Here is a 12753-nt window from a genome sequence, read left to right on the forward strand (position 1 = left end):
TTTTTGATGGATAAAAGTATTTTAGCCATTTGATAGTACAAAGGCTTCCCCATAGTCTTATACTATATCTCACTTTCCACTTGGATTATGATGTGATTATAATTATGTGGAAAATAAAGCCCCATAACCAAAACAGAATGGTTTTCAAGTGGCTGCTACAATTAGACTCCTACTGTTGAGTCAGGAAAATGATGGAACATTTCTTGGAACCTGCATACCATATATCAGATAGAAACATATTAAAAAAAAAAAAAAAAAAAAAGGTATCACTGCTGTGAAGACTCTTTTGCTGTGTGCCAGGGTTTGAAAAAAAAAAAACCCAAACCACTAGATTCATCCTGATGTAGCTTCTTTCATCTCCATTCTGGTTCATCACAGAGTTGAGCACAAGTCAAAATAGGGTCAGGCCTATCTTTGAATTCAGAGTAAAGACTTCCCTGTCTGGGAGGTCATACTGCTCCAGCACAAGTGTGCCTTGCTCACAACACATAATTCAGTTTGCGTATCTTACTCTCTGCTTATTTTGAGCCTTACTACTCTCTGGAGATATCCAAGGTACTTCCAAGACAAATTGGGTTTCCATGAAAAAGACAGCTCTGGGTTTCTAGGTCCATAACAAAGTGTTTAAACGTATCTGAATCAGATGTTTAATGAATTTTGTAACAAATTGAGTGAAACTGTTCATGCTCATCCCTGCTAAAATGTGGGTCCTGTTTAAAAATGGGACTAGCCTGATACTTCGATCATCAAGGTTGCTTGGAAAAGTCTCTGATGACCTTCTTAGTGCACATCAAGGTTTGATCTCCGTCCCTCTTCCTTTTTTTTTTATTTTATTTTGGTCTCCCTCTTGAAGTTAGTTATGATCCAAACAATGAACAAGTAATACTACATTACTTCAGTCTCACTCAAAAAATGAGCAGAAAAAGAAAGGGAATGGGAAGCCCAAAGCTGCCTGAATACATTTCTAACACAAATTTCTCAACAGCAACTGACCACAAAGAACATGTATTCAGTGACATTTGGAAAATACCAGGATTCCACTTCACAAACCAGCCAGCTTTGCAGTCTACCATTTAAAGCCTGTTGAAGCTAGTGGGATCTAATTGGATTACTGAAAGACGTTCAAATCTCACATGAGATTAGGTTGGGTTTTTTTAATGGAACTGCAAAATAAGAACAGAGACAGAAACTTCTCTGATCCATAGAGCAGGCATGGCCTACAAATGGTCGTCAGTCTCTTTTCAATATTATAGATAAAATGAGAGAAAACAGCCTCACGTTGTGCCAGGGGATGTTTAGATTGGAAAAAATTCCTTACCAAAAGGTTTATCAAGCATTTGAATGGACTGCACAGGAAAGTGGTTGAGTTACCAACACTGAAGGTATTTAAAAGATGTGTAGAGCCCAGATTTAAGGACATCTTCTAGTAGTGGGCTTAGCAGTGTTTGGTTTACAGGTGAACTTAATGACCTTAAGAGTCTTTTCACACCTAAATGATTCTATGACAAGAGATTAAGCCAACTGCCTGACAACCCTTTTGCACTTATTTCCATGAGCTCTTCCACATCTCAGAAATCTCAGCTTCTGCAGGAGCTCTGCTAGTCAAAAGCAGTTTTCATAGATGGGGAGCACGCTGAGGGTGACACAACTCATCATGTTGTCCATACGCACAACTAGAACACCATCTCAGGCTGATTTCTCCCTGTGAAACTCAGCTCCAGCCTCCTAAAGCATCTGGAGAGTAGCTTCCACCCAGGATTTGGCAGTATCTCTGCTCTGGAAGCAAGGACTCAGTGGCAGCATCTGTTTCACTAAAGGGAAGAGCACCCTAGCACAGATACATGGCCATCTAAATTGTGCAGCTATTGGAATTGTTTGGGCATGGATTTAGCCATGCTAATGAGGATTGTTACAAATAGTATGAGGACATAGCTAGGCAATTATTACATATTACTATGATCTCATTTGGTAGATTGGATGAGGCGATCACACAGAGAGGAGTATTTAGTAAGCTGGTTGTGAATTGAACTACGTTACCCTGCTTTACCCTTGTGGGTAGGGAATACACCATGGCCTGGTTTATTTAATTACAGGGACAACAAATTGGCCTAGTCAGCTGTTGCAGGTTGTAGCACCTACACTCTAGGTCTGAGCAAAAGCCCATGCAATATGCATGAAGTCAGCCCTGCTACAGCTGCTACTCACAGTTCTGCATCAATAACAGTCCCTTCTTGGTGCCAGGCTGGACCTAGTCATCCATAAATGTTGCAACCATATAAGCAGGGTTTGTAGCATTTCCCTATGGCCTGCTACAGAAGACTGCACTCCCCCAGCAGTCACAGAGCCTCTTCATGCAGTGCATCTTTGTGCAGATTCAGGCTGAAAAATCCCTATCATATGGTAGGGAATGGACAGCTACAATCCAGAAGCCTCCTTATCCTGGTATGAAACACTCAAGACCTTGGCAATAAGGCAACTAGGATGTCCATGAACCACATTGAGACATTTTGTTGCCTCTGCCCATGGCACTGAACCCTGCAATTTCAGCTCTGCAGTCAGCTCTAACTCATCTCTTCACCTTGCAAACACAATACTCTCAGCAAGCACACTCTGCCGCAGGAATAGCTGGGTCCAGGATCATTTCTGACCCACGTTCATTTTTCTTCAGGGAGATGCTAGAGCATAAACATCATTCAACATGAGCAGCCTTTTCTTTCCTTTCCACAAAGAGGCATTTAGCTAGGCTTGGCAGAAGGAGGTAAGCCTCCGGGAAGACATTATCCTGACAGCAAACACTGGTGACTGGCTTTGTGTGTATGAATGTGTGTTTGGCAGACTCTAGATGCTAAATAAATATGGGTTATTAATAAAGCACTAGCTGGAGATGGAAAATAAGATTGAATGCTTCATCTTCCCATAGCTGTTTCAGGATCTTGGGGGGGAAATAAAGAACAAAGACAATGGAAAATGGAAAGCCATAGGGAAGGATTGGTAGGGGGGAAGGGAAGCCAATAAAGAAGAAAATAGCAGCGAGGAAGAGGCAGTAAATTTGGTTGGCTGTAAAAAAGGCTCAAGCAAACAATGGGTAACAAAACAGCACTGGTATAAACAAAACGCCAACCACCTCTTGCCCCACTGAGATTTAAACCAAGATGTGAAAAAGCACTACCTTGGCCAAGAACACTTGTGAGAGACTGAGAAAGAACAAAAGAGAAGCAAATAATCTGGAAGGGAAAAACAAGTAAGAAAACAAGGTATAACTTGTGCCCAGAGACGAGACCCCATACCACAGAGGGGTTTTAAAGTGCTTCAAAACTCTACAGAAACAACCAAGTGTCCTAGAGGGGCTCTGCCTTCACCCCTGTTGACATCCTAACCTGAACAGTTGCAGATTGCACCTGTTCTTCGCCCCAAGTCAAAGCCTGCACTTGAGAGACAAGAGCAAGCAGATTTTCCTTTCACCTCATCATCTTCCCTAGCCTTTTCCAAGTCTCATACTACACATGCCTGGGAACCACACTTTTGTATCCTCCCTGCTCTGAGCTAGCCACACGTTACTTCTGTGGCAGCACAATACTGTTCTACAGTGACACTATGAAACCCTAACTTTGCAAATGTCTTATCAAAGCATTTAGTACTCCAACAATCTTTAAAATTAGACTACATTTATTTTACCCTAACAAGTCTTTATATTTTTACACTTCCCAATTAACAGAGGGGCTACTTCTCTGGATCAAATGGCAAACTGCTACATCTATCTTTACATACGCATAATTCATTTATTTTTGCCAAGCAACAAAGCACCTTATTAATTAGGTCTCTTGAGCGTAGTTCTCTTCTACTTGTGCTACAACAGTCCTAAAGCTGTCATACAATTAATAAAGGCTGCAGCTTAAGAGTTACTCTTGTATTTTTGACCATGGCTATAGAGTGCTTGAAATTTGTCTGCCTGGACTTCGTGGTGGCAGGAAGCAGGCTAATTTTCAGCGACAGTGTCCACAACTACACTGGTTTTAATGCCAGGTTTGCAGACAGAAGAGATTCAGAATATGGGATAATTTACATTCCTTTCACATTGGAGTGGAGTCCCTTACCTTTCAGAGTTTCTGAAGCCTAACCTGTGGCTATTTCTTTAACTCTCTCCGACATACACTGACAAATGAGTTAAGTGAAAACCTATCTGCTTTGTTGTCTAAGATGAGATACAGTCTGAAACTATCTTTGAGGACAACGGTGACAGAAAAAGACTGTATTTAAAAAAAAACCTCACTAGTTCCATACATTCTTTTTAACACACATATCTACATACATTACATAGGTGGGCATACTGCCTCACTTGGCAGAAATCCAGCCATGCTGCTCAGCATGCCCACGTGCAGATAAAGCACATGCACACAGCTGCTTCAGCAAAGCACACTGGTCTGATGGGCCATGAAAAATTGATGTGTGCATGCACACAGAGGCCAGGACATATGGGATGCATTGTTCTTGCTTCACAAACTCAGGTCGGCTACGTATGAGAAGGATGCAGCAAACCTATGTTAACCATCAGAATACAAACTATTTCCTGGCACCCAGCAATGACTTACAGGATAAAACCCCAAAAGGCAGGACAACTAAAAGCCTCCCTGCCAGCCTTACTCTGGAGCACTATTACCAGCAGCAGCTTATTGAAAAACAGTTCACACTCCAACAAGTGTTCTTCAGGCAGAGGTAATGTATAATCCCTTTTCCCTCCCCCTCACAGGAAGAATACGTGATATCCTTGTAAGAATAATACAAAATGTTCAGTATGAGGCCTCTTAGGTGGCTGTCAGAGTTAGATCTCTTTTTGGCACTTACATGTACCCCCATTACTGATATTTTCTTCTATTAAAGTACTTCAATTAAACTTTGCAAGTATTGTATGATACAGCATGTATTTCATGGGCCTTCACACAGTTCTGTGGTGGTTTAACCTTGGTTGAATGCCAAGTGCCCACCAAAGCCACTTTATCACCCTCCCTCTACAACTGGAACAGGGAAAGAAAATGTAACAAAAGGTTTGTAGGTCAAGATAAGGACAGGGAGAGATCACTCACCAATTACCATCACAGGCAAAATACACCCATCTTAGAAAAAAATATCTAATTTGTTACCAATAAAATCAAAGCAATAAGACATAAACCAAGAACACCTTCCTACCACCACTCCCTTCTCGGTGGGCTCGACTTCATTCTTGTTTTCTCTACCTCCTCCCTTCCAGTGGCACAGAAAGATAGAGAATGAGAGTTGTGGCCAGTCCATCGCACTTTGTCTCTGCTGCTCCATCCTCCTCAGGGAGTCAGACTCCTAATGCTCTGTCCCTGCTCCAGCATGGAGTACTCCCACAGGAGACAGTCCTTCAGGAACTTCTTCAGGGTGACTCCTTCCCATGGGCTGAAGTTCTTTGCAAATTACTCCAGCATGAGTCCTTTCCATGGGGTCACAAATTCCCCCAACATACCTGCTCTGCTGTGGGTCCATCTCTCCATGGGCTTCATTCCTGCCATAAGCTTGTTCCAGCGTGGGATTCCCACAGGTTCATAGCCTCCTTTAGGTGTCTCCACTTGATTCAGCACAGAGTCCTCCATGGGCTGCAGGGGGACAGCCTTCCTCACCATGGTCTTCTCCATGGGCTGCAGGGGAATCTCTCCTCCAGTGCCTGGAGCACCTCCTCCCACTCCTTCACTGACCTCAGTGTCTGCAGAGTTTTCTTCTCACATATTCTCACCCCTCTCTCTGGCTGCAAAAACTGCTCCTAGTTGTTTGGCTTTTTTCCCTTTCCTAAATACGTTACCGCAGAAGCGCTACCAGGTTGCCATGCAAACTCAGTGCAAGTTCCATACTGAAACTATATGAATGGGTGCTTATGGTTGTGTTTTACAAGTGGGGGAAGATGAGATGATTTTACAGAACTATGTGACTTTGTACAATTTTTTTTATAAGTACATCGATGGAAATCAAATATACTGATAAGACAAACACCCATTATCCCCAGTCCTCTAATTAAATGAAGGTCATTTGTATCTTCAACTAGTTCTATATGCCATGTATCACTGAAATCAATCTTATGCAACAGCTGTTTTGAAGGTGACAATGGCCTGAAATCGAGGCGCTGCTACACACAGTGTGAAGACGACAATGACAGTTCCATTTTGGTTTAATATTCAAAGCAAGAATTTCCAAAAAAATTACCACTGGAGACTAAAACACTCTTAGGGATGTCTAGCATACCAAAAACTGAATGCAGTGGATACTAAACAAGGGGCTCTGCAAAAATAACAATTTGCTGCATAGCTGATTTCAATCTTTCAGGCAAAACAGTTGAAGTACCTTTTCCACAACCAAAACTATTGTTGACAACATATCTCCTCTGAAAATTCACTTATTCCCTTCATCTTGCAAAAGGGATTTTCAGCAGACAAGGGAAGAGTAGCTCAAAGCCCATGAAAATACAAAAGTCTTCCTGTCTTAATGAACAGCACACTTCAACATCACTACATATAAACATTTTTGAGGTCCTCTAGCAAACAGCATGAAGGATTGCAACAAGTCTTTATGTAACAGCTTTTCCTTTGAGTCTTCTTCTCCCTACAGTCATCTGTATGTCCTAAGGGGAGAAGCAAGTGATCACTGCAGCTCACAGAGCCACATCAGCAGCCCACTTGCTTACCAGACGCTTCTGCTAGTGGTTTTCCTTGGTGTCACCCTCTCGTTTTCTAAAGCAGCATGGAGAGAACCGCGACTCCTGGCTTTCCCTGCTTCTGCCTGTTTGATCTCCAGGGAAGAAAGCAAGGGCTGCTATATCTCCTCCTCTACCCAGCACAGGCTGCAGAGCTGTGCTAGCCGACAAGGTCCCTGCCAAGGGTGCAGCAAGAGTGAGGGTGGGGTTCTCTAACCCACCTCACTGCTGAGCTACGTGCTCTCCCTAATCAAGCTCAGAGCAAAACCCGTCCAGTGAAGGCCCTGATCCAGGGAGGCAGTCACTCCTGCTGGCAGGATAAACCCAGCCACAACAAAGGGATTATTCACCTGAGCACGGACTACTCCAATGACAAAGAGCTTGCAAGATAAAGGTTGCAAAGGGAAGAACTGTGAGACATCACCATGCACGCCACATGCAGCCATTCTCAATTACTCTCACACCTGAGGACATGCTGCTACCATCACCAAAATCTGCTTTCACGTCAGGCGTTTGATGTTGCACTCTCTGCCTGCCAAGTAATTCCTGAAGCCTAGGGATGGGAGAGGTACTTTTTTTAAGTTAATCTGGTTACTGGGAAAGGCGTGCATATCCCACAGAGTGACACACAAGGGAAAAATTAAGAAGATTGTTAATGAATCCCCTGAGACTTCTTCCAGGTATTTCATCCTGTGCTATTAGCCCAAATTTTGGAAACCCTGGGGTGGATACTGCCTGCAGTGGAGAGGAAACCTTCAGACGATTCATAGCTGTGGATTTCTAGCTGCCACTGCTTGTCACCATATTGCTAAAATGAGCTTATAAGCTTGCTGAAGTCAATAAATAGTTTCCAACTCATTCATATAGTTTATACTTTGATTTCATTAAATGGTAGGATGTATAGCCAGCAGAACCCAAACAGAGTAAACATTTCACTGTATTTTAACAAAAGTTAGAGTTACATTTCCTGCTGGAAATGTGTACTACGAGGTGAGAAAGCTTGGTAGTTACTCAAAAACATTCTCTGTCTGTGATGTATCTGGATTTATTTCTGAAATTAATGCTATCGAACATGCTGTGGCATAACACTGTTCTTCACCAGCAGTGTTGTTTCCCCATAGTATGTCCTGATATAAAAAGGATCTCTTCAAGAAAGCATGGCTACACAGTGAAAAGCTTGTGACAGCCTCATGGAAGGAGCGTCATGCATAGCATAGAAGTCCCAGCTAGCTCAACTCTAGGTCCAGACACCCCAAAGCACACCTTTCGATATCCACAGGGATTATTCATGCAGGACACCAGGAATTAAGGGGACTAGCAGAAACGCAATCACAGTGAGCAATCTCTTGGTTGTGGTAGACACTGTGAGAGGTGTCCTTTGAAAAACAAAAAGTCCCCTGCCCCAAATAGCAATCACGTACATTGCTTTGCTCATCTCAGGGAAACAACACAGAAAGCAAGTAAAGCAACCGCCTTTGGAAAGTGATATTATTTCAGCCTCCTTGGGGAAAAACCTATTTATCCCCTAAGTACTGATCTCAGTAGATAACTGCAAGTGCAGCTGTTTCTGTTTATTTCTCCCCACTCCTACAGATATACTGAAGCCTCTCCAGCATCTGGCTCCTCTCTATTGATAGGAATATTCATGTTATGAAACATATCTCACAAAACCAGGGCTGGACATGAGAGGCAGAGGAACAGCAGCACCTCAAAAGCCTGATTCCTGGAATGAAGAGCACAGACTGTATGTATATAGGCTCTGCATGAAGCTGTCTCTCTGAGTAAAGGACATTTTGGGAATAGAAAGACCATCTGTTCAAACCCAGTCAGAAGTTAGGAAAGCCTTGCCTTTGTGTCTGCTCTAATAGCACTGAAAAACACAGTCTGTGCTCAAGACTTTCAAATGCAAAAGATTAGCTAAAGCATAACAGAACAACACTGGGTTTCTCTCCACCTTCAACCAGCTAATAGATACAGATTTTTTCAACCTCAGTCTTCCCAGTACTATAATGACAGACTCCCTTCCCTGTGGATACCGCTACTCCTAAGAAGTCTCTAAGTCCATAACAGATGTCACAGCCTCCCTACATACGCCCCTACACTGCACTGCATCAGTGGGACAGGTGGACTACAGGCTCTCAATCTCTCTTGTCCTGGGCCACAAAGTCAAAAGCCTGTCAGGCTGCTTGCCCCCACTGAACTCCCGAAGACAGCAACATTGTTCCCTTAAACCTGCATCTGGGTGTCACCCACCCTCTGTTCAGACTGAGGAATCAGCTGCTCTGAACCTCTGCTGGGGCTTGTGAGGGCAAACACCTCACAGAAATAGTACACTGGATGCCTGTCACGGCAGTTTCCTCTGAGAATGGTCACAAAAAGAAGGGGCACAAAGTTATACAAAGTGAGTCACCATGCACCCGAGTGACAGTACTGCTGCTGACTGTGCCAGCAAATACACATCATGGCACAGAGACTCAGCAGAAGTATCTGCCAAATATACTCACTCTCAGAGCAACAGCACTGGTACTTTGTACAACAGATTAGATAAGTTGGAAAGAGTGCATTTACTGCACACGTTTCCTATCTTAGTCTCTGGGCTTATATCTGCATTATCTGATTAAGTGACTGTTAAATAACCCAAGCTGACAATATAGGCTCAGAAAAATTCTTTATCTTGATCTGGAAGTGTTGATGTAATCTCTAAATATGATTTTCAACAATGAAGAAAGCATGCCCAATACAAACCTATTATTCAAGGCATAAGCAGATCCCTACAATAAATCAGACCTGCTTACATCTGATAGATACCAGGGAAAAATGTTTCAGAACAAGATGCAGCAGAAATTGCTTCTCGTTAGCAGTTAATAAAGCAGTTAACAAAATGCAGTCCAGACCACGTTACCAATGAGGGAAACCAAACTATAAGAAAATGGAAACAGTTTGTAAGCAGGGAAAGAAATTTGATCTTCTGAACCACCCCCACTCTATTGCTTTCTCCGCCATTTAGAGACCACATCTTCTCTCAACACAAGTAGGGAGAGGAAATATTCCCAAATCCTCTTTAAGAATATGAAAAATATCTTCAAAACATAACTGAAAACATTCATATTACCCATACAAATGCAATTCCTTTTGAAAGAGCATGAAATGATAAAACAGTATTAAAACACTAATCGAGCACTAATCTGGTAAACAGCTTAATTAGGTGAAAAGAACATTCATATGAAAAATAAAAAAAAAATTGTCCTTATTGTTGCATCATTAAAGGAAACCTGAAACACAGCTGAGTGACTGGCTTTGAAAACATTTACTCCACACCTAACTCTAAGCCTCCGCCTGCAAAGACATGGGGAAGCATTTGTTCTCTTTGTGAAATCAGAGTGAGGCTTTTATCCACATATTTTGGCAACGGTCTCCAGTTGTATAATGATTTCCATATGTTTATCACATCTCAACAAGAGCAAAACAGTATGGTACCAACTGGTTCTGTTTACATTATGATTTAGCCACAACGTTTGCTTTTTGGAGGGGATGTTTGTCAGGGGCAACCAAATGCTTTTCAAAGTACCTTTCACTCTTTGACACTGAAATCAAAGACCCTGCTAGTAGGGAAAAGGAAAAAATGGATTCATTAAAAAAGGAGCAAGGTCAGAACAGCATGAAAATAACACTGGATAATATACATGGAACTGGCAGTAACACCAACAGTTTAAAGTTGTCTACATGTCTTACTACCAGACCTTGTTTTCAATTACTTACAGCTTTGCCAAATTTACTATTTTTCCAGGAATTGCCTTTGCTAGGTGTCTACCTCAGGCTGGTGTGGGGTTTTTTGTTTTCTTTATTTGGGGGTGGAGGTTCAGGAAAAAAAAAAAGTTCCATTGTTTCTGAAAATTGGAACCAGATTTTATTACAGAAACACATTTCTTTCCCCCTTTTAAAAATAAGCAAATCAGAGTTGAACTAAGCTAATGTTTTCGAACTGGACATCACAATTTTGAGGATAGGAAGATTTCACCGATGTCACAGGAAAAAAAAAAAACTTGTGAAATAACATACTTGGTTGAGTCTTCCAAGAAATCAGCAACTGTAAAGCAGCATCTTGTGAAACAGGAACTGGCAGTGGAATTAACTTGGGAGAAGCAAAGGACATTGTCTTATGGCTAAGCTGAAATCAGGACTGGCTACAGCAACGGACTGGGACTGGACACCTGAGAGGATAAGATGAGGATTGCAAAGACTAACACTAGATTAAATACTCGAGGAAAACTGGTGCCAGAAGTTGTAAAGAGAAGACTCAAAGGAGCAGAACAATGTGTGAACTTAACAAGCTTGGGGTAATGAGAAATCAAGGAACAGGAATGAAAGACTTCTGTGGAAAAATGTACTAGTTTGAAAAAATTATTAGGGGAAAACTGAAGGTCCCAATATATGTCTCTCGAACCAGCAACTGGGTCTGCTTTTCCAGAGTCTCCCCATTCTTCAGCTGTGACGGCCAAAGGCCTGCGCTGTTCGTCCAGCCTGTGGTTGTTGTTGTTGTGGTTTTACCCCGGCTGAGAGCTGAGATCACACAGCTGCCTGCTCCTTAAAGGAAAAGAGCAAGGGAAGAGGGAAGGGGGGGTGAGAGGCAAGGGAAGGGAAAAGGAAGGGGCAACCCCAAAACCAAGAAACTAAAAGGCCCATGGGTTGGGATAAGGATAGTTTACTAAGATAACAGAAAGATAAAATATAACAATGCTAACAGGACTTTAGAGCAAAAAAATATATGAAGCTGTTGATACACAATGCAGTTTCTCACTGAACCACACAACTCAGGCCGTGCCACCCAGAGCCATCCCGGAACCTGACCATCCCCCAAAACCACGCGTCCTGGAGCCACCCCTCCTCCTTCTCCCGTCAGCCTCCCTTTATACTGGGCAGGACGTAATTGGCATGGAATATTCTCTTTGGCCAGCCTGGGTCACCTGTCCTGGCTTCGTCCCCCCTTTCTCATGAATAGAGAAATACGAAGAGCTGAGAAAGTCCTTGACTGTCTGACAGCAACTAAAAACATCAGGGTGTTATCAGCACTGCTTTCATTTTAACTCTCAAACACAGCATTCCATCCGCTGCTACAAATGAAGTTAACTCCATCCTGACTGAAACCAGGACAGTCGTGTAACACTGCACTGCAGAATTTCAGTTCTTTATAGTGCTACAAGTAACCCAAATAAACTAAGCTGAGGCAATGACACACGGACACAATTTGAGTTAAGCACTCAAAAGCAGAGTACTATGCCCAGTTCTGGGCCCACGTAACTTCCACATATAACTTTGACAGGGCTTTCTGTGACATTGCCTTTGCCACATGCAAGACTCCGCTTTCTGTTCTGTAGGACTTCTAGGAGCACCACAAGGAACGTGCACCACCGTGGTAAGCATAGAGGACTTCAGTCAACCCATAAACCAGGTTTAGGGAACAACAAGAGCTTTAAAGACAGACCACTTAATGGCACCACAGTAGCTCAGACTCAGAAAGACACTTTTCTAACTAACCCAAAACACATGCTTTCCTCATGATTTTTTCTTAAAGAAAATATCACCTAAAAGGAAGCATTTCCCCCCAAGCATATTTCTCATCATGAGAAGACTTTGATTCTCAGCACTAATAAGTGTGTCACCTTGAAGAGGTGAGTCTAAAACTAAAAGTAGATCCAGGAACAGAGAAGTGTTTCTGCACTATGCAGATTAGATCTGGACAACAAGAAGTATGCTCAGGAAACATGGCTATGTCAAAACTAGAATTACTGTCAAGCAATAAAAATAAAAGAAAATAAAGAGATTTTTTTTTAAAAAAGGCAGAAAACCCCAGGCACAGGACAAAAAGGATTGCCTCAGTTACTGCAGACAACATTGGTGCTGACACTTCACCCAGGAGAGTGCTCAAAACATATTCCTTCTATAAATCCACGTGACACAGGAAGAGAACATACCCCAGATACACACCCTACAGTAACCTTGAGATGCCCAACAAAACAGATCAACATCTACAGAAACTATAAGATACCTTT

The sequence above is a fragment of the Gallinula chloropus genome (genome assembly GCF_964237585.1).
Source record: "Gallinula chloropus genome assembly, chromosome: 4".
Classification (NCBI taxonomy): domain Eukaryota; kingdom Metazoa; phylum Chordata; class Aves; order Gruiformes; family Rallidae; genus Gallinula; species Gallinula chloropus.